Raw genomic sequence first — 22,318 nt, 5'->3', positions numbered from 1 at the left:
TTGAGTATAGTCTGCTGTCTGTGAAGCCCTGGCATACCCCGTGCCCTGACCCTGGTGAAGGGCATCCTGGAGGGATGCAGAAGATGTCCACAAGGACAGTGATGCTGGGTGGGGCCCATCATGTGTCCACAGCTGGACTCACTCCCTAGTGCTCTCCAGGCCCTGCTGCTTGGCGCTCTTCAGGGCCTACTGGAGGCAGCATAACATGGCAAGGAAGGGAGTCCCCGATCCCAGGGTCTGGTTGAAGTCTGTCACCACTGGGAGTTAACAGTTCCAGCACAGGGGCTGGAGAGATGGCTCAGCGGTTAAGAGCACTAGCTGCTCTTTCAGAGGACCTGGGGTTCAATCCCTAGCACCCACATGGCAGCTCATACCTGTCTGTAACTCTAGTTCCAGGGGATCTGGCACCCTTGCATAGACATACATGGAGGCAAAAGACATCAATGCACATTAAATAAATCAATGAATGAATAATAAATAAATAAATAAATGCCAGCATAATTAACAAAACTTGACATGAAGTTTGTCTATAAAGAGATGGTGATCCTTTTATATAAAAATATTTCAAATAAGAATGTTGAATACTTACTTGGCAGGGAAGATACCATGATCACAAAGGTGGTTTTCCCAGGGCAAGGCTTATCCATTGCAATCCAGATGTGCTGACCCCTGTGATTTCCCCAAATGCGGGGAAACTCAACTGCATAATTTGTGGTAGTGGGGGACTGCGTTCGCGCTCTTCCCTGAAGAAAAAAAAAAAGAATGTTGAAATGTTGGCTGGGCGTTGGTGGTGCACACCTTTAATTCCAGCACTTGGGAAGCAGAGCCAGGCAGATCTCTGTGAGTTCGAGGCCAGCCTGGTGTACAGAGCGAGATCCAGGACAGGCTCCAAAGCTACACAGAGAAACCCCCGTCTCAAAAAACCAAAAAAAAAAAAAAGAAAAGAAAAGAAAAAAGAATGTTGAAATGTCAATGAGCTGTGCCCAAGAGTCTACAGGTCTATGGCCAATAATGTTTTATGACCAAGTATAGCCATTCTCTTTTCCCACCTGTAAATATGTAATTTCCTAGGAATCTCACAAGCCAGACTGTAAACTCCATTTACGGTAAAAAGGCGTGCCTTAGCCCCTTGTATAACCTTTGTGACCGAGGGTTTCTCCTCATCAAGTTGCAATCCTGTCCAAAGCACCTGAGGAACCACCCTGTCGTTTATTTTCTAAAAAGAGAAAGTGGAAAAAAGGCCCCTTCGGAAGCTCTGAGATGTGACTTTAGAAGCCACAGAAATCCTTCACATGGCTACTGGGAAGGCCCTTAAGCAGGACTCAGAGCGCAGCAGAACCTGGGTGTGACTTATGCCCCATCTCCTTTTCCATTAACCCCGTGTGCTCAAATCTGTGTTAAGATCTCCTGTTAGGTGCTGGTGAGATGGTTCATCAGACTCTAGCAGAGGAACTGAGTTCAGTCCCCAGCACCTACCTGGTGGCTCATAGCCATCGGTGCCTCCAATTCCAGGGGATCTGACATCCTCTTCTGACCATATGTGTAGACAAACAAATAAAAACAAGGATTTTTTTTTTTTTTTTTTTGACAGGGTTTCTCTGTGTAGCTTTGCGCCTTTCCTGGAACTCACTCTGTAGCCCAGGCTGGCCTCGAACTCACAGAGATCAGCCTGGCTCTGCCTCCCGGGTGCTGGGATTAAAGGAGTGTGCCACCAACGCCCGGCTCAAAGAAATCTTTTTAAAAAGACCTCTTCCCAATAAACTGCAGTTCCATACTCATACCAACGTGTCCTGAAATTTTTTTCCACGGCAAAGTCAAGAATCCTAGCTTCAGCCAGGCAGTGGGGGCTGAAAATTTTAATCCCAGCACTCAGGAGGCAGGCAGATCTGTGAGTTTGAGGCCAGCCTGGTCTACAGAGTGAGTTCCAGGACAGCCAGGGTAACACAGAGAAACCCTGTTATAGCCGAAGTTTTCTCAGGTCCCTCCCAACCCCACGGTCCTGCATTCCTCTGGTCCTGCCCCACCCCAAGGTCCCTCAGCCACATATAAAATAATCATTCAGAGGCTTAATATTATTTTCAAACTGTATGGCCTATGGCAGGCTTCTTGCTAGCTGTCTCATATATTTTAAATTAATGCATTTCTATTAATCTATGTTCTGTGGCTTTATCGGTCTGTTGGCATGTTGCTCCCCTGACTCCACATTTCTCATTCATGTCTCTCTCCTTGGATTTCCCACCTGCCTCTAAGCTGCCTTGCCATGGGCCAAAACAGCTTATTTATTAACCATGGGAACAACATATATTCACAGCGTACAGAAAGACATCCCTCAGCACCCTGTCTCAAAAAAACCCAAATTAAAAAAAAAAAAAGGAAGAAGAAGAATCCCAGCTTCACTGAACAGAGATCTCTGCAGAGATCTCAGGCAGCAGCAGAAGGTTGTATTTCCAGCCTGTGCTCGGCTGCCGATGATGACATGGTCTCAGGACACTGTTTGAGACTCGTCACCTTCATGACACCCTGGTTCAGGTTTGGGAGCTACCCGGAGTGGTCCCCAGTGAAACTGGGATGTCCTCCTTAGGGAAGTCACTTGGGGCCCTGGGAGCTGGAAGGGCCTGATGAGTGTCCACTGCCTCCTCCGCAAGCATGATAAGAAACTGACCACAATCCTTATTGGGTAACTTTATTACTCAAAGCAGGAAGAGTCTGGGGCGAAAGGTGAAGATATGGCCTTGGTCACTGCGGGAGGACAGAGACAGAGAACTGTCGCCTGAGGGTTCTGGGTCCTGTGTCTGGGGTCAGAAACTCCCCTCTGGTTGTTGCTTCATACAGGCAGGAGCAGGACTCTGGAAACTCCCCTCCACAGTATAGGCACCAACACTCTGTTCCTGGGGCCACAGCCGGGTTTTTGTTTCTCAAACCCTGGGGCTCTGACTTGGTTTAGAGGGAAGTGGACCTGGAGATGGGGACTTGAATATTGGGGTGGAATTGGGCTGTCAGCCTGGGCACCATAGGGAAGGAAGTGGCAGCACTCCAGCAATTTTCAAGGCAGGTGCCCTCAGCTCCACTCACGGGAGCAGAGGACACAGGACACACAGCTCCTGGTTATCAGTCCTGGTGACCTGAAGGTTGAGCTCTGAAGTGCCAAGAAGAGTCAAGAGCTGCTTCCGGAAGGACAACAGTCACCATGCACTGCCTCTCTGAGCAGGGGAAACTAAACAAAGGGTCATGGGCATTGGCGGTGGAGAGTCCACCCGCTTCAGGGTGAAGTTAACACAGACTTCCCTATCAAACAGAAGCAGCAGAAAACTTGTGACCAGGCCATAGAGACGGCTCCGTGGATATAGCGCTTGCCCGGCAAGCACAAGGATTCAAGTTCAAATGCCCACAGATCACACTTAGGGCTATGCAAGCCTCAAGGTTAACTGTAATCCCAGCACTCGGGAATCAGAGTTAGGAAATCCCTGGGGCAAGTCGGCCAGCTAGACCAGCCGGAATCAGTGAAGTCCTGGTTCAGTGAGAAATCCTGCCTCAATTAATAATAGAGGACACCCAGCATCAGTGCTCAGGGCATGCACACCTACACATGTTCAAACAGGCATATGCACGTGTATGACCTCCCTCTACATGTTGGCTGTGGCACATGCACACACAATAAATAAATGTAATTAAAAAAAAACCCAAGCAAACAATTCTTTGTTTTGATTTAATTATAGACACAGGAAATGGCAACGTAAAAGGCACAGTTGGGACAAGGAACAGTGTGCTCTCGACTCAGCCTTCCCCAGTGGGACAGCCTGCTGAGCACAGAAAGATGTCAGACCCAGAAAACTGACACACTGCAAGCCACAGCCCTTACTCGGATCTGGCCGGTCAAGCATGCATTGTCCGTGTGTGCATGTGTATAGCTGTGTACATTTTATCACATGTGTGTGACCAGCTGCCTCACTCCTTCACTCCTGTGCTTTCTGCCACTCACATCCCCCTACCCCCACGATGCCCAGAAATGATGATGTGAACTTTGAACTATGAGTTGAAATAAAAACATTTTTTCCCATAAAGTATTTTTTCTTGTTGTTTTGGGTTTTTGTTTTTCTGAGGCATGGTTTCTCTGTGTATCCCTGGCTGTCCCGGAACTCAATCTGTAGACCAGGCTGGCCTTGAACTCAGAGATCCACCTGCCTCTGCCTCCCTAGTGCTGGGATCAAAGGTGTGTGGCACTACCACCTGGCCATAAGTGGCCTTGTCAGGCTGTTTTATTGGCAATAGAAAAGAAGCTAAGACAGTTATCTATATCATCCCTTTTCAACACAAGAGGGGACTGTACTGGGGCATGAGTACTAAGAACCGAAGATCACTTTGGGTTGGGCCATGGTGGCACACGCCTTTAATTCCAGCACTAGGGAGGCAGAGGCAGGTGGATCTCTGTGAGTTCAAGGCCAGCCTGGTCCACAGAGCAAGTTCTAAGACAGCCAGAGCTACAGAGACCCTGTCTCAAAAAACCAACGCCCCCCTCAAAAACACACAACCGTCACTTTGGACAGTCTCTGGGGCTGGCCACATTGCACCTTCGACAGAAAGGCAGTAGGTCACCTACATTCTTCTCTCTGTCTGGAGGACAAACAGATTGTCCTTTGTGTCTTGAGAGTGTGTGACCAAGCAACAGGATATAAGGATGCCCGGAGCCCAGCGCCCCAGTGCCTCAGTGCTAGCCTGGTGTACTACCCCAGGCTGTACCACTGGAAAGGCGGACATCTCAGTCCTAGCAAAGTGAAGACACTTCCCACTCTTGTCGCAGTGGCTTCTTCTGTCCTCATTGCTGGTACAGTGGCTGTCCCATCCCTCCCTCCCAGCTCCTTGGCCTCTGGGTCTATTGGAGGCTTGTTGGGGGAGGATGCTGGAGACTGAACACAGGCTCTTGTCCCCCCATCAGCTTCTGTTCCTGACCCTCCTGTCACCCAGGCAGGCCCAACAGTCTGGAAAACAAGATGAACAGCCTCCCTTAGGCTCCATTTTCACCTCCCAAGGGGCCTCATCCCTTTCCACACCCAGCAGATCCGCTGTGAAGAGCTTCATTCCTCCAAAGATGCTGAGAACCATAGGTTTAAACTGCCCTAGAACAGGCCATTAGCACCATCCTTCTCCACAGTCCTGGCTGTCTGCCCAGATGCGCTTGGCAGTCTAGGAAGTTTTTCCTCACCAGTCCATTTGCTCATCTCAACCTGAAAATACTCTTGTTAAGTCCCATTTTCTGAATGAGGAAGGCAAGCCTGAAGCAGAGCTGGCAGGTGAGGGGTAGGGGGAAGTATGTAGGGGATCGAGGCTCTGGTCCCCAAATGGCAGATTTCTTCCTGAGCACAACCCCTGTTTCTCTGTCCAGCACCCCTGGTCCCCATGGGTCTCTCTGTCCAGCATCTCTGGTCCTCCTGGGCCTCTCTGTCCAGCATCTCTGGTCCCCATGGACCTCTCTGTCCAGCATCCCTGGTTCCCATGGGCCTCACAGCAGGGTCTTGATCTTAGTGCTGAGGAGGGTTGCCCATGTAAGCCACTCACTCTCCATATGAAGGGTGAACAAAAGGATGGATGTGGGAGACATTGGGAAGGTAGCTGGGACATGGCAGTGCCTTCTGGGGGCCATGGACCACTCATTTACAGACTTATACTGTAGCAGAGAAGATGGACAGGAAGCTAGCAATGATCAAAACAGTGAGCCACAACTTCAGACCCATTGCAAACTAAAAGTTATAATACTTGCAAGTGTTGGTGACCGGGCAGGGAGAGGAGAAGCCGCCGGGACACTGTGGAATCTTAATAAATATTCTGGAAAGCAACTGGGTGGTATTTGAGCTGAAGAGTGAGCATTTAGGTCTCAGGACCTAAAGTTCCACTCCTGGGGGAGCTTGGGCAGAGACACTCACTGCAGCACTGTTAGTGACAAAGTGAAGCAGCCCCACTCAGATAGGGGTGACAGTGAGACAGAGCAACCAGCACAGGTGAAGCTCCAAATAGATTGATAGTGTGCGTGTCTGTGTGTCTGTGTCTGTGTGCATGTGTGTCTTTGTTAGGGTTTCTGTTGCTGTGATACAGTATCGCGACCAAAAGTGACCGGGGGAGGAAAGGGTTGGATTCATCTTACAATTCCCGGGTTATACTTCATCACAGAGGGAAGTCAAGGCAGGAACTCAAGGCAGGAAGTGAAGCAGAAGCCATGGAGGGGTGCTGCTTACTGTTTGCTCTTCGTGGCTTGCTCATCCTGCTTTCTTTTTCTTTTCTTTTTTGTTTTGTTTGTTTGTTTTGTTTTGTTTTTTGTTTTTTGGAGGCAGGGTTTCTCTGTGTAGCTTTGGAGCCTGTCCTGGAACTCACTCTGTAGACCAGGCTGGCCTCGAACTCACAAAGATCCGCCTGCCTCTGCTGGGATTAAAGGCGAGCACCACCACCTCCCAGCCAGCCTGCTTTCTTAAAGCACCCAGGACCACAAGCCCAGGGGCAGCACGGCCCACAGTGAGCTAGGTCCTCCCGCAGCAACTATTGATCAATAAATTGCTTCACAAGCTTGCCCACAGACCATGTGATGGAGGCATTTTCTCAATTGATGTTTCCTTCTCTCAGACAACTCAAGTTGACAAAAAAAAAAAAAACCACCACCACCACCACCACCAAAAACCTAGCCAGTGCAGTGTATGTAAGAGTGTACATTCATGTGCGTGTGCGTGTGCGTGTGCATGTGTGTGTGTGTGTGTGTGTGTGTGTGTGTGGGCGCGCGTGCGCGCGTGTGCCCGTGTGTGCGTGCTTTTGGATTGAACTGCCTGGCTGGGGCCTCCCTCCCTTTCCCAGTCCTGGGACTATGAGTGAGTGTTGCTAAAGCCCTTTTTACATGGTTGCTGGGGATGCAAACTCAGATCCATAAAGGAACATTTACTAGATTTGAACAAACTTGGGCAAGGGGGAGGTGAATGGGAGCGGGGATGAGAGGGAGGAAGCAGGGTCAGCAAAGAGGACATTCACGAAGCACCAGAGGCCGTTTGTTACATGCTGGTTTTTGGAGACAGGGTTTCTCTGTGCGCCTTTTCCTGGAACTCACTTGGTAGCCCAGGCTGGCCTCGAACTCACAGAGATCTGCCTGCCTCTGCTTCCCGAGTGCTGGGATTAAAGGCATGTGCTACCACCACACAGCAGACGTTTTATTTTTATTTTATGTGTATGGGTGGTTTGTCTGTGTACCACATACATTCCTGGTGCCCATGGAAGCCAGAGAGAGCATTGGGTCCCTTGGAACAGGAGTTACAGACAGCTGTGAGCCACCATGTGGGTGTTGGAACCAAACCTAGGTCCCCTGCAAGAGCAGCAAGTTCTCTTAACCACTAAACCATCTGAGAGAGAGAGAGAGAGAGAGAGAGAGAGAGAGAGAGAGAGAGAGAGAGAGAGAACTATAGACATAAAGCGATGCTTCTCTAGGTCACTCAGCTGGGGCACTAAGATCCAAACATGCCAGGCTGGCTCCCAAGTCCACATCTTTGATCACAACAGGATGGCACGAAACTGGCCTTGCTTGTGAGTTAGTGGGTACAACAGCTTATGTGGAACTGCAGCAGGCAGTGAAGGCGTGGGGTTAGCAAGGGCTCTCAGGAGACGAGGCACCCCAGTGGTTTCTTGTTTGTTGTTGTTTGAAATTTATTTATATATATATATATATAGTGTGTGTGTGTGTGTGTGTGTGTGTGTGTGTGTGTGTGTGTGTGTGTGTGCTGGGGCACATGTGTGCCACAGAGCCCACGTGGAGGTGAGATGACTGCTTTCATTAGTCAGTTTTCTTTTACCATATTGTCCCGGGCATTGAACTCAGGTCGTCAGACTTGGTGGCAATTGCCTTTATCCACTGAAGCCATCTCTCTGGCTCTGAACACTTTTAAGGATGGGTTGGCACTTGGGAGGCAGAGGCAGGAGGATCTCTGTGAGTTCATGACCAGCCTGGTCTACAGAGCGAGTTCCAGGACAGCCAGGGCTACACAGAGAGACCTTGTCTTGGGAAAAAAAAAAAAAAAAAAAAGGTTAAGTTGTAGCTAAACTGTTAACCTGAGGATGAGCAAAGGTATGAGCAAAGGTAACACAGTAGTCCTCCAGAGCAGAGGGACAGAGACAGGGTCAGTGGACAGAAACCATCACAGGAACATGGAACATCGCCAGGGTTGGCTCAGGTTAGCTGTCGTTGGGTGTGTGAGTGTCAAGGAGTCCTGGCTATGAACCCACCTGGGAATCAGAGAAGGCACCAGGAAGGGTCCTCCAGGGTGGAGTCCTGATCCTGCCTGCCCTGGTCCTAGAAGCCTTTGCTTGTCCCTGCAATTTGTGACATTCCAGCATGTCCCCAGACATGTGGCTTCTATACACACAAGCCCTTGCGGTCAGCCTGGAGCAAATGCTCTCTCATCTCAGAGTAAACATGTTTGGGGTTTCATTTTCTCTCTCTCTTTGTTTATCACTCCAGGCATCTCCCTGACCCCCCTGCCGAGTGGAGGGCAAAGGCTCTTCCGACAACATGAGAAGCCAGGGTGGCCTTTTGTTAAGGACTTTCATCCTGGTCACGAGGACCAAAGCGGTAGTCCTTGGAGACAGCCTTTTCTGGTCCTTTGCAGACTAGCAACAGCCTGGGAAAGGAGCCAGCACAGTTCTGGCCCCCCAGCCCTAGTTTCATGGAAGAAAGACGGTAGGGACAGATCTGCAACGAGCCTAACTGTGGTCCCTTCTACTGATTCTTTTAATCCTGACTTCTGCCTGTAAGATAGGAGGCGTTTACCTGATTTGTGGACAGGCAATTCGAGTACAGAGAAGTACACTTACTAGTCTTTTTTTTTTTTTTTTTTTCTTGTGTGTGTGTGTGTGTGTATTGATGTTTTGCACATATGCCTGTGTCAGAGTGTCAGATCCCTGGAACTGGAGTTACAGACAGTTGTGAGCTGCTATGCGGCTGCTAGGAATTGAACCTGGAAGGGCAGTCAGTGCCCTTAACCACTGAGCCATCTCTCCAGCCCCCACTTACTGGTCTTGAGTCACACAGCGGATGGAGTCTGGCTGACTGGCTCTCTTGTTTTTTCTCCAACCCTTCCCTGGGCCACTGGGTTGGTCGATGCTGGGGGAAACACTGGGACCTCAGAGAAGAGTAGGCTGTTGTTTTCCCCTCTCCCGCCAGCCTCACTCCGAAGAAACTAAGGTGGAAATAATAGTAGTTGATGGCACTAAGGACATGCTTTGTCCTAGGTGCTGCCGGCATCCTCAGTGAGTGGAAGAAATGAGACAGAGAGGGAAAGCAACTTAGCTAAGGCCACACAGCCTGTGAGCATCAGCCTTAGGATTTGAGAGTAAGTAGTTCCCGAAGACCACTCTGTTGTTTGAGACAGAGTCTCGAACTGTAGCCCAGGCTAGCCCTAGATCTCTCACTCCTATTGCCGTGGACTCTGGAGTTCTGGGATTACAAATGGGCCTCACCGTACCTGTTTAAAAGGAAAATTTTTGTTATGTGTGCACTACCACAATTCATTAAGCTTTGGAAAAGAATGGTTATGGGGAGAGAATGCAGCTCAGTTGGTAGAGGGTTTGCTGAGCAATCATCAAGCCCTGCACTCGATCTCTTCAGCACTGCATACGATAAGGGTGAGGGTGGGACCGATGGTCCATGTTCACAATCCCGGCACTGAGAAAGCAGCGGCAAGAGGATCGGGAGTTCAAGGTCATCCTTAACTACACAGTGAACTAAAGGCCAGCCTGGGCTACAGTTTTTGTTTTGTTTTTTAAAGTGGTCTTTCTGGCCTTCCGGAGGCAGAAGCAAAAAGATTACAAGTTCTAGGCCAGCTTGAGCTACACAGAGAGACTCAACTGATCACCTTTGGATGTCTAGGGGTCCCCTGGCATGGGAACTGCACACTGTCACTAACTGTCACTTCATCTGTTGAGCTTACAAACCTGGATCTCACATGGGTTGAAGAATAGGTGCCAGCCCACCCCTCCCACCCTGGAGTCCCCATGCTCCCTCCTGTCCCCCAGTCAACTGTGTTGCTTTGTATTTTCACATCATCTCCCCCACGTCACCCTGGCCAGCCTTGAACTTACAGCAATCCCCCTGCCTTTCCTGTGTTGGGAAGACTGTTGACTATTCTAGGGACCCCAGTATAGGGAAAACCGTGGTGTGTGTCTTTTTGTGACTAGCTTATTTTTCTTAGCACACTTGTCCTCAGAGTGCCCCACACTGTCCCATGTGTGAGAACGATCTTTCCGTTCAGGCTGACAAAGCTGGGCGTGGTGATGCAAACCTTGGTGTGATGCTGAGGTGAGAAGTGAGTGGACTTCGGGCAGAGGTAACCATACTTCCCAGTTTAGATCCTGGGGAGGAGACCCAAGACCCTGAGGACGGAGAATGCTCTTTGGATCGTTGTTATGGGCACCCTCGTTGCTGGTGGCCCCAGTTTGAGAGAGACAGGGTCAGCATCTTACACTTGGCCTTCCCAGAAGCCCTGTGATAAACATGCATCCTGTGACTGGTGTTGCCTTGGACCTCAGCGCTCTGTCTGTCCTCAGCTGTTTCCCACTGTGAGGTGAGAACCCAGTGCCAGGAGGCCAGAGAGGAGTTTATTGGCTCACAGAGAGAAAAAACTCCAGGATGAACTGGACACAAGAATCTGGACGGAGTCCCAGTCAATGTGATTCGAGTGAAAGCAACATGGGTCAACGGACAGTCAAGTCCCACACCGCAGCCCCTGTCCTCCGCTTAATGAGTGATGTCGCACAGACTGCTCGTTTTATGTCAACTCGATACAAGCTAAAGTCATTTGGCAAGAGGGGAACTTCAATGTAGAAAATGCCTCCATCAGACGGGCCTGTGGGCAAGCCTGTGGGCATTTAAAAAAATTTTTTTTTTAATTGATGATTATTGTGGGAGCGTTCGGCTCACTGTGGGAGAAGCCACTTGTGGGCTGGTGGTCCTGGGTTCCATAAGGAAGCAGGCTGAGCAAGCCACGTGAAACAAACCAGTAAGCAGCTCCCCTCCATGGCCTCTGCATCAGCTCCTGCCTCCAAGTTCCTGCCCTGTTTGAGTTCCTGCCCTGACTTCCTTCAATGACGGACTGTGCTGTGGTACTCTAAGCCGAAACAAACCCTCTCCTCCCCAAGTTGCTTTCGGTCATGGTTTTTCATCACAGCCACCGGAAACTCAATAATGACGCAGCCCCAACCTGCAGGGTACCGCACAGGCACCGGGAGAAAGGCTGGGACTTGGCTAGCATACTTCCTTCCCTCCCTTGTTCGGTGGTGGATGGTCCCCAGGGTGGAGTATGGCAGCTGGGCTCACTCTGGAGCCCAGTGAAGGAGAAACCAGAAATTTGTCCGAGGCCAGCGGTGTCCTGGAACAGCTGGAGGGATGTGGAAGTGAGTGGCTCCTGGCCGGTGGCGGTGGCGTAGATGCCCATGTATGGGATTAGGGTGAAGGGAGAGCGGTTGCCCCTCAGGGAGCCTTCTCCTTACCTTTCTGGAGTGTCAGGGAAAGCCCGGAGGGGAGGGGTGACTCAGCCCTGAAGAGCTCGGATGGATGCTGGGGAAATCCACTGCAATCCTTCCAAACAGCTCATTTCCTTCCACAGCCGGTGACTTCAGAAGCTTGGGAGTGTTTACAGCAAGGCATGGTCAGTCCTCCAGAGGTGACCTTTGATGGAGCTTGAATGTTCTCCTCATGAACCTGAGAACAAAACACGAGTCTAGCTTTCCGTGGGTGAATTCCAGCATAGGAGACAACAGGTCACATTTGGTCTCCTCACCCAACTTATGAGATGGAAAATTCACCTTGGTTTAATACACCTTTATTATTCTTTATATTGTACATAATTTATACTTACATTAATTACATTGATCTTGTGTGTGTGTGTGTGTGTGTGTGTGTGTGTGTGTGTGTGTGTGTGTGAATGCAGGCATGTGTCCCTGGCATGTGTATGAAAGTCAGAGAACAACTTCCAGAGGTCAATTTTCTCTTCCATCATGTCAGTCTCAGGTTTGAACTTAGCTTGTCAGGCTTGGCAGCAAGAACCTTTTCCCACTGAGCCATCTCACAGCCTTTCTATTTACATCGAAAACAATAGTTAAAAAAACATTTCCATGCTGGGCAGTGGTGGCATATGTCTTTAATCCCAGCACTAGGGAGGCAGAAGCTGGCAGATCTCTGTCTTGAAAATAAAACAAAACAAAACAAATGAAAACATTTCCACAATAACACCTTCCTTCCTTCTTTCCTTTCTTCCTTCCTCCCTCCCTCCCTCCCTTTCCTTCCTTCCTTCCTTCCTTCCTTCCTTCCTTCCTTCCTTCCTTCCTTCTTTCTTTCTTTCTTCCTTCCTTGTTTCTTTCTTTCTTTCTTTCTTTTTTTCTAGACAGGGTGTCTCTGTGTAACAGCTGTGGCTGTCCTGGAACTTGCTCTGTAGACCAGTCTGGCCTTGAACTAACAGAGATCCAGCTGCCTCTGCCTCCTCAGTGCTGGGATTAAAGGTGGGCACCACCACCACCACCACCAGGCCACAATAACTCTTTTAAAAATTATTATTTTTTGTATGGGTGTTTTGTCTGTACCACTTGAGTGCCTGGTGCCCAGGGAGGTCAGAAGACAGCATCAGACAGTTCCTCTGGGATTGGAGTTAGGGACAGTTGTGAGCCCTCAAGGTGGGTGCTGGAAATTGAACCCTGGTCTTCTGGAAAGCAGCCAGTGCTCTTAATCGCTGAGCTATCACTCTAGCCCCCACAATAACATTTTAAATGTGCAGAGGATGTGTGATAAGAGACAGATGACCCCTTCTCACCACGTTCCCAGCACCCCAGCTCCTCCCCAGAGTTCCTGCTCCCGCACAAGCCTCTTCTCTATCACTAGAGGTCTCTGTCTCCACCAGAGGCTCCAGAGCTCTTTCTAGGAGGCCAGGGAAGCTGTACCTGGAGCTGTAAAGACAGGTGAGAGTGTTTGCAATAGAGACGCAGCCCCCTAAGCTTTCCTAAAGCTTTATATATTTTTGAGATAGCCTTGATACACTGCCCAGGCAGAACTTGAACTTGGAATCCTCCAGCCTCAGTCTCCTGAGTAGCTGAGATTACAGGTCTGTGCTACCAGGTCTACTTTTGTCTTTTTTCTTTTCTTTCTTTCTTTCTTTCTTTCTTTCTTTCTTTCTTTCTTTCTTTCTTTCTTTCTTTCTTTCTTTCTTTCTTTCTTTCTTTCTTTTTTAATGTAGAAAATACTTTTAGGCCGGGCGGTGGTGGCGCACGCCTTTAATCCCAGCACTCGGGAGGCAGAGGCAGGTGGATCTTTGTGAGTTCGAGGCCAGCCTGGGCTACCAAGTGAGTTCCAGGAAAGGCGCAAAGCTACACAGAGAAACCCTGTCTCGAAAAACCAAAAAAAAAAAAAAAAATACTTTTAGTTCATGGGCCATAGAGAAACCCACAGTAGTCTAGTAGTCTAGGCCTGTTTGTTGAGCCTGGTCTACATGTGTGCAAACCCCAGCCCTCTACTTAACATTTTTAAATTTTATACAATGTCTATAAAATTTAGCTCTAAGTTTTAGTGGTCAGGACCTCTACTACTATCTATATTTTAATTTTTACATGATTTGGAGAGCTTGCAGATTCCCAATATTACTTAAATTGTGGAAGTAATAAAGCAATTCTAATTTATTTTGGTTTAGCTCAGGCTAGACTTCAACACATTAGAAGGTGAGGCCAGCCTCAGTGTTCTTAGCCTCCAACCTCTGCCTTCCAAGTGCTGGGACTACAGGCATGCATACTCCACACAGCTTCTACCTCACTTTGAGTAGGCTGTGTGAATTGCCCGTTCACTTTCTTGGCCTATTAAAAATTGTTTACTTATTCTTCTGGAAAAACTCTGTATAGTTTGCTCATAATAATTCTTGGGTTAGTTTCTAGTGTACAATTTCTCCCACTTTAAATGTCTTTAGAAGTTATAAAATATTCTGAAGCATATTTACAAGAAAGAAAATTGTGGTTGGGTGTGGTAGTATATACATGGGGGGTGGAGGCAGGAGAATCATAAGTTCAAGGCCATACTTGGCTACAAGAGACCCTGTCCAAAATAGAAGGAAAAGAAAGAAAATTGTGAAAGAAAAGATTAATGAGGGATGAAAGAGTATGTTTCTTCTGACATATTAAATGTATTGATGTGTGTGTGAATGTGTGTGTGTCTGTGTGTGAGAGAGTGTGTGTGAGTGTGTGTGTGTGTGCACACATGAGTGTGAGTGTGTGTGTGTGTGTGTGTGTGTGTGTGTGTGTGTGTGTGTGTATATGTATGTATGTTGCTAGGAATCAAACCCAGGACCTCGCACATGCCAGATAAATGCTCTACTACAAAACTGTATCTGTAACTTAATTTATAAAAACATAGTCATTAAACATTTTTTATTGTTCTTTCCAAAAAAAAAAAAAAAAATATTTAGGAAGATGTATTCTGCTAGTAAAAGGTAGCTGGCCGAGGGTTCGTAGCCTTGCAGGCCCTGTGCTCAGCTTTGGAAAGCACCTCCTGCAGCATCATAACTGCCCCTCCTTTGGCCTTCTGGCCAAAAGAATGGAATACTTCTGGACTTGGGTGGAGGAATGACATTCTGATCTGCTCTAAAGATAAAAACACTACATTATGTACTGTGTCTCCTCCCCTCGGAGTTAATCCAGGGGAGGTGAAAAGATCTAGTGGGTAAAGGTGTTTGCCAATAAGCCTGGCAACCTGAGATCGACCGGCAGGACTCACCTGAGGGAAGGAGAGAACCGATTCTTCTGTTGTTGTTCCTGTTGTTTTCCGAGACAGGGTTTCGCTGTGTAGCCCTGGCTGTCCTGGAACTCGTTCTGTACACCAAGCTGGCCTTGAACTCACAGAGATCCACTTACTTGCCTCCTGAGTGCTGGGACTAAAGTCATGCTCCACCACAGCCTGGCCTCTGGTGGTTCTGGCAGAGGACCCAAGTTCAATTTTCAGCACCCACAGCTCGCAACCATCTGTAACTCCAGTTCCAGGGGGGCCAACACCCTCTTCTGTCTTTTGCAGGCCCCAGGCAACACGTGTGGTGCACATACAGACATTCAGGAAGAACCCTCATACCTGTAAAATAAATCTAAAAAGAAATAAAAGAGATGGGGAGGTTAAGCCAGCTGGCTGGCCTGTCAATCACCAGGACAGGACTCGACTCCCCCAGAAGCTGAAGGCATGCTAAGGAGACGGGCGGAATAATTACCCCCTTAATGAGATGATGTACTTGTTCTTCCCAGAAGCCTCTCTGTCAGTGCAGCCACCTACAGAGCCTCTGCCATGCAGCCTGCCCCCTTCCTAGGTTCTGCAGAGTAACTGTGTTTTTTACTTTTTCTCTCTCCTCTTCTTTTGGATGGTGGCCAAGAGCCTAAGCATGCTTTCTCTGACATTCTGGGTGTTCTCACGCTCTCTCTGAAGCCCTCTTCCCCTTCCATTGTATGGCTGCTTGCTGACCCTCATTGCTGAGCATGCAGGGCTTCCTGGATATTGACTCAAAAGTCATGACTTTCTTTCTTTAAAAAAATTAATATTGATTTATTGGTGGGAGTGACATGGGCATGCCGAGACATATGTGGAAGTCAGAGGACAACTTGCAGGAGTGAGTTTTTCTCCTGCCATGTGGGTCCTGGGAATTGAACTCAGGTCTTATCAGCCTTGGTGGTGAGTGCCTTTACCCGATGAGCCGTCTCACTGACCCGTTACTTTCTTCCTTGTCTCCATTTCATTTCACACGCCAGTTACTGAGATCCACAGCTTGCCTGCCCTATGGCTTTCTCTCAAACTCTACCCAAATTATCTGCAAGCTTTCTTTCTGAGTGTGTTTCTAAATTCATTTATTAACAAGACTAAATATCCAAAAGGGATCCCCAGTTCTCTGATATCTCTAGCTTCATGGGCAAAGTGCCTGGCACATAGTGTGTGGTTAGTGAATAGCTTCAATTACTAAAGAATAAAGGTTTTACATCTTTATGCCACCTGCTAAGTGTGAGTTGAAATAGAATCATTTAAAGCATTTATTATTACTCTATTATTATTATTATTAGTAGTAGTAGTAGTATGAATGCTTTGCCTGCATGTGTGTCTGTACACCATGTGTGTGCCTGGTACCCACAGAGGCCATAGAGGAGCATTGGATCTCCTGGAACTGAGTGAGGTTACAGATGGTTGTGAGCCACCATGTGGGTGCTGGGAACTGAGTCCGGGTCCTCTACAAGAGCATTCAGAACTCTTAACAACTAAGCCATCTCTCCAGCACCCTGAAGTAGGATCTTAACTCCACTGAGTAGGAGTAGCAAGGAAACAACATAGCAATTTAAAGAAGGAATGTCTAGTAACTTGTTAAAGTCTACTGTGTGCTGGATGTGGTGTAGGCGTTTCCCATACTCCATCTTTTATGGGAGAGAAATCGGACCCTCCAATGAGTGGAATAACCTTTCCAAGGTCATCCACAAACAAGAGGATGAACTAGAGTCAATATTAATGCTTTTCCAATGACCCAGCCATGTCACACTCCCCTAATTAACATCAGTGTCATGCTTTTCTGTTTAAAAATGTGTCTCGAGCCGGGCGGTGGTGGCGCAGCCGGGTGGTGGTGGCGCACGCCTTTAATCCCAGCACTCGGGAGGCAGAGCCAGGCGGATCTCTGTGAGTTCGAGGCCAGCCTGGACTACCAAGTGAGTCCCAGGAAAGGTGCAAAGCTACACAGAGAAACCCTGTCTCAAAAAAAAAAAAAAAAAAAAAAAAAATGTGTCTCGACTCACCTAAGATTTTTGACCACCTTGCCAGGCATGTGGCATCTGAAAGATGGATGAGGAAATGGAGCTGGGGTGGGGGGGTCCCTTGGTCCTAGCTACACTGGGCCTGGCCCTGTGCCTTAGAAAACAGTCATGTGGGCTGGAGAGATGGCTCAGAGGTTAAGAGCACTGAATGCTCTTCCAGAGGTCCCGAGTTCAATTCCCAGCACCCACATGGTGGCTCACAACCATCTGCAATGAGATCTGGCACCTTCTTCTGTATACATAATAAATAAATCTTTAAAAAAAAAAAAAAAAAAAAAAAAGAAAACAGTCATGTAATCCTGACAGCAGCTCCTGCCCTTCTTCCCTCAGCCCTGGAAAAGCAAGATTCAGAGGGGAGTATGATGTCCCTCAGGTCCCACCACAAGCAGCTGGCAGCACCGGCATTCACATGCTGGGTTGTCTAACCCCAAAGACGTGCTGAGGCTGTTGTGGCAAGCCTTGAACCCAGGATCTCACCCATGACAGACAAGCTCTCTACCACTGACCTACTACAACCTTATTTTCTCTTTCTTTCTTTCCTTTTTTTTTTTTTTTCACCTACGTAGCCCTGACTCACCTGGAACTTACTATGTAGACCAGGCTGGCCTTGAACTCATAAGATTCACCTGCCTCTTTAGTGTTGGGACTAAAGGTATGTGCTACCATGCTCCGATGGGCTTCTACTTTCTTTCTATTTTCCTTCCTTTCTTTTTTCTTTCTTTCTTTAGTCAATTTATTCTTTTACAGTTTTACACACACACACACACACACACACACACACACACAATTACACTTTGATCACTGTCTATCCATTCTCTTCTCTTCTCCCTCTCTCTGAAGCGCTACTTCCCAACAAGTCCCTCTCCTACTTCATGTCTTGTGTGTTGCCCATTGTATTTAATTAGAGTTGCCTGGGGGAGATGGACGATTTACTTGAGCAAGGGCAACTTACCTATGACTACACCACTGAGGAATATAGCCTCCCTCTCCCAGTAAACATTAACTGTAACATTAAATGTAACAAACATTAACTCCTCAGGGAGGGGTGGGGCCTTATGAGCCCCTGCCCCATGGAATGGAATGTTGATGGGCAGGAGTCTTGTGCTGGTAGCCACTGCTGGGGTGAGTTCATCCGCCCAACAGCCACTCATCCAGAGGTAACTTTTTTTTTTCTTAAATTCTTTTTACAATTGTGTGTATGTGTGTGTATTGCACGGCACGCGTGTGAAGGTCAGATAGCAACTTTAAGAAATCAATTCACTCCTTCCACCTTCACGAGGGTTCCAGAGATCAAACTAGGACGAGAGGCTTGTCTACAAGCGCCTTTGCCCACATCCAGTCATCAAGAGATGACCGACAAGCATGGTGGTTTGCAAAAGTGGAGCTCCCCAGCATCTTTCATTTGGAGCCTGCCCACGGTTCCTCACGCACGAGCTAGGAGAACATTGTTACTCCCTCCCTTTTTCTAGCTTCCGAACTGAAGCTTCGAAAGGTCACACAGTTAACCTGCAGACGGGACAGCGGCTGAGCCAGGTCCACACCGGAGTGCATGCAGCAGAAAAGGGGCGGGGCGAGGCAGCCAGGCCGACCCAAGGTCAGGCAGCGGCCTCCAGCCTCCTCCCCACCTCCCTCCTAGCTCCAAGGGCTTCTCTCCAGCAGTCCCGGTGTCTCCGGCTCCCGGACCTCCTCTTGTCCTCGGCGCGAATGTGCCAAACCGCGCCAGCTCGCTCAGAGCGGAAACCTGGAACCTGGCGGACCTGTTGAGCCTTCGCAGCCATTGGTGGCTGTAGGAGCGGGACAATTTACATGCACGCTCTCTATTGGCTGGTGGGGCGGAAGTAGGCGGACCCAGCCAACTTCACCTGCCTCCGGTGGAACGCGAGCTGCTTCTCCGCAGAAAAGGTGCCAGGCAGGGCCTGGAGAGCCACGGCCCAGGAGTCAGGCGGGAACCGTGGGCACTGCACCCTGGCCGCTCCTGGTGGGTGTGAACTGCCTGGAGCAAGACACAGGCATTACTTGGTTACTTCTGGGGCCTGGAGGGTAGGCACAGGAGTCAGATTTCATTTTTGAAACATTTTGTGCCCGAACTGAACCATGGGGGCCTACCAAACGGTGTGTGCTTGTGTGTACACGCGCGTGTGTATATACCCTTGATAGTAGCCAAAAGGCCTAGGAAATGGCAAAGATATCGAGATTTCCTTAGGATCGTGTCAGATTTTTTGTGGTTGTGGTTTCATACTGTTTGCTTTTGCTTTGAAAATAGGTCTCACTATATATTTCTGGAAAGTATGCGTAGACGCTATCTATGCAGCCCAGTCTGGCCTCAAACTCACAGAGACCCTCCTGCCTTTGCCTCCCAAGTGTGGAGATTAAAGGTGTGCGCCAACCACCATGACTCATCGTTCGTTTATAAACTGCAAAGGTAACCAACCTGTCATTCAACACCCTCTGCAACCAACTCTCACCTCCCTCCCAGGAACCCTGAGCCCAAGGCTGTGGCCACACATGCTGGTCACTGTGCCCAACCCACCTTCCCTGTCCCTGCAGCCTTTCCCTTAACTTTGCTCTTGTGGGCCCTTCCACCTGGAGTTCTCTTCAGAGATCTCTTGAGTGTCTCTTTTTCCCCATTCCCCACCAGAATGGTCTTTCCCTGTATGCAGGTGAGGACAGTTGTGAAAATTCTATCAACGTAGCCTCCCTGCTTCCTATTAGTTCTTCAGCCCAGTTCCACACACAACCTCCTGTCCCTGATATTTCTATGTATGTATAGTACGTATGTGTGTGGTTATATGCACAGTGTGAGTGTTAGTACACACTCATGTAGAGGCCAGAGGAAGACTTCAAGTGCCCTGCTCTATCTCTCTCTACCTTATTACCTTGATCCCTGGTATGTTGCTGAACCTGGAATTAGGCTGATAGCCATCAAGCCACATTAATCAGCTCCTAGGAGTGCAGTAAGGTGACGATGCTTGGCTTTCCGCGTGGGTACTGGAGATTCGAACTCAGTTCCTCATGCTTGAGCAGCAAGGGCTCTTATACACTGAGCCAGGCCCTCCGTCTACTTCTTGTCATTTCTTGATTTAACATGTATGGAGCACCTGCTGTCTGTCAGCTGCTGTTCTCTGCTCTAGAACTGGACCAAGGAGCCAAGGCTGGAAGTCCCCCCTCCCCCCCCCTCCCTGGAGTTTACAGTTTAATGAAGACAAAGTGAATAGATCTATCCTGGCAGAGAACAGGCAGTGACTGGAGCAGGAAGAAAAGGAAGAGCCAAGCTGCTGCAAAGCCTCCCCTGGACAGCAGTGGTGCCCCCCCCCCACCGCACTGGGGTTAGGGGTTTAGAGGTGACTTTTGAGTGGAGGTGGTATTTTAGGAGTGACCTGAATGATGTAAGGGGAACCAGCAGTTGAGACAAGAGTGCTCCTGGCTGGAGACAGCAAGAGGGCCCCTGTGAGAGCCCAGAAAGTGGATATTGAATCCCAATGGACAGAAGAGGGGGAGACAGAGAGCCCAGGAAGGAGTAAGTGTGGGACCTTATATTTCCCAGGAGTGGCCAGCATGGCCTCTACTCTGGCCACTGAGCTGAGCTCTAACCAGCAATGCCACGGTTGGAAGCCACGCCCAGTGAGTTCTGCTTCCGTGGGAGGCGGCTCTGGAGTTCAGGAAAGGAGATTCTTGATCTGGCCCTTGTCAGTGTGACCTTAGGAGCCACTTGGTCTACGAAGCCTACGTCTCCGCCCAATAGGTAGGGTGATAACAGCCTCCGTGCTGGTGCGTTGTGAGGACTAGATGTACCATGATCCTTTAATAAAAACACTGGATGTGTGTACAAGTGTGTACAGGTGCCCACAGAGGTCAGAAGAGATCATCATATCCCCAGAACTGGAGTTACAGCTTATTGTGACCTGCCTGCCATGGGTGCTGAGAACCCAACTCAGGTCCTCCGGAAGAGCAGCAAGAGCTCTTAACTGCTCTATCTCATTAGCCTAGATTATTACTCTCTTAACTACAGATGTGATGTCGGGCTGAGCTTTCACATACCTATCTCACTCCCAGGACACGCTGTCATGCTCAGGGGATAATAAGGAAAATCCCACGTGTTCAGTAGAGACGCCTTACTTTGTAGTTATTTTCAGCCCTCAGTTGGATACCTGATGTAGACCCTGCAGACAGGAGAAGCCAGCTCCACATTCTGCTAGCCCTGTTCATATCCACTGCTGTTGTCCCTCTGAAGCCATAGGGGGAGAGACTGTAGGCGGAGCTGGACTCTCCTGCCCTGGGAAGCACCACAAGTTGAGTCAAGGGTATTTACGAGGAGGGTTGTCTCTGTCCCTTGGGTCTGCTCCAAGCAGCTTGATACTTTGACCCCTGTTCACTGGGAGACGCTCAGCGTGAGCCTCCTTCTGCACTGCAGGGCACCTCCCTCTCTTACCCAACCACCCGGGATGCTTTTGTCTCATTTCCGTGGTTGAATGACTTCGAGGTTGAGAGACTTCTCTTGGGCAACAGGGGTGCTGTCTCTGTCCCTCTTCCTCCAGGGCCCTCCCTCCTGAGCCTCTGACCTCCAGGATCATGCAAGTCACAAAGTCACTCCTCTTTGATTTAGTCACGATAACTCCCGGCCTCCTCTGTTTGTAAGCTGTGTTCCCATGAATCTTCCTGGATGATCAAATCAAGTGTGTTATCTTGGTGAGGTAGAGCACTCTATTGCCATTGCTTTTCTCCTTCCTTCCTTCTTTTGTTCCTCTTCCTTTTTTTCTTTTTTAGAGACCAAGTCTCATGGAACCCAGGCTAGCCTCAAACTTGCTATGTAGCCAAGGCTGGCCTTCACCTCTTTATCCATCTGCCTCCACCTCTCCAATACTAGGATTAGAGGTATTTGGCACCACACGTGGCTTACACTATTCTTCTAACAGATGAAGAACACTAAGGCCCAGCTTGTCATGGGATTAGCCTAAGATCACACAGTTAGGAAGTGGCCTTCACATGTAACAACCTCAACCTGGTGTTCTGGGTTCCTTTCTTTAAAAAAAAAAAAAAAAACAGTTTGCTTGTTTGTTTGTTTTGAGACAGGGTCTCGCTATGTAGCCCTGGCTGGTCTGCAACTCACTATACAGACTAGGCTGGCCTCAAGTTCACAGAGATCTGCCTGTCTCCTGGGGACACCATCATGCCAAGCCATGTATACTGGGTTTCCTACCTGGATAATTTTAATGTCACCCAGCTAGTAAGTGGTGGAGCTAAGATTCCAATTCAGATGTTGGGGTGCCAGGTCTGGTCTGCTCTGGACTGGGGTTCTGTTCCCTCCTGTGAGTTCACCTACCCAGCCGGGCTTGGCTGGTAAGGCAGCATGGGATGCAGGCTTCCTCACATTGGAAGGGGCTTCACACCACCTGGCCCATCTTCCCAGTGAACACGACCATGCCTCCAGCTCTATGCCATGAGGAAGTGGTGTGAGGCCATATGTAGAAAAGTAAGTCTCCTAGGGAAGAGTCCGCGA

General features: G+C 48.9%; 1 non-coding gene across 1 annotated transcript; it reads left to right on the top strand.

Moving 5' to 3' along the window:
* The first annotated feature begins 581 nt into the window (after positions 1-581).
* LOC114694401 lies at positions 582-746 on the top strand. Its single transcript, XR_003734699.1, has one exon. It is a non-coding gene; the product is annotated as a U1 spliceosomal RNA (small nuclear RNA).
* Positions 747-22,318: the final 21,572 nt, after the last annotated feature.

Source organism: Peromyscus leucopus, chromosome 20 (assembly GCF_004664715.2).
Source record: "Peromyscus leucopus breed LL Stock chromosome 20, UCI_PerLeu_2.1, whole genome shotgun sequence".
In the NCBI taxonomy this organism is placed as follows: Eukaryota; Metazoa; Chordata; class Mammalia; order Rodentia; family Cricetidae; genus Peromyscus; species Peromyscus leucopus.
This window is presented reverse-complemented; position numbering and strand designations above follow the sequence as displayed.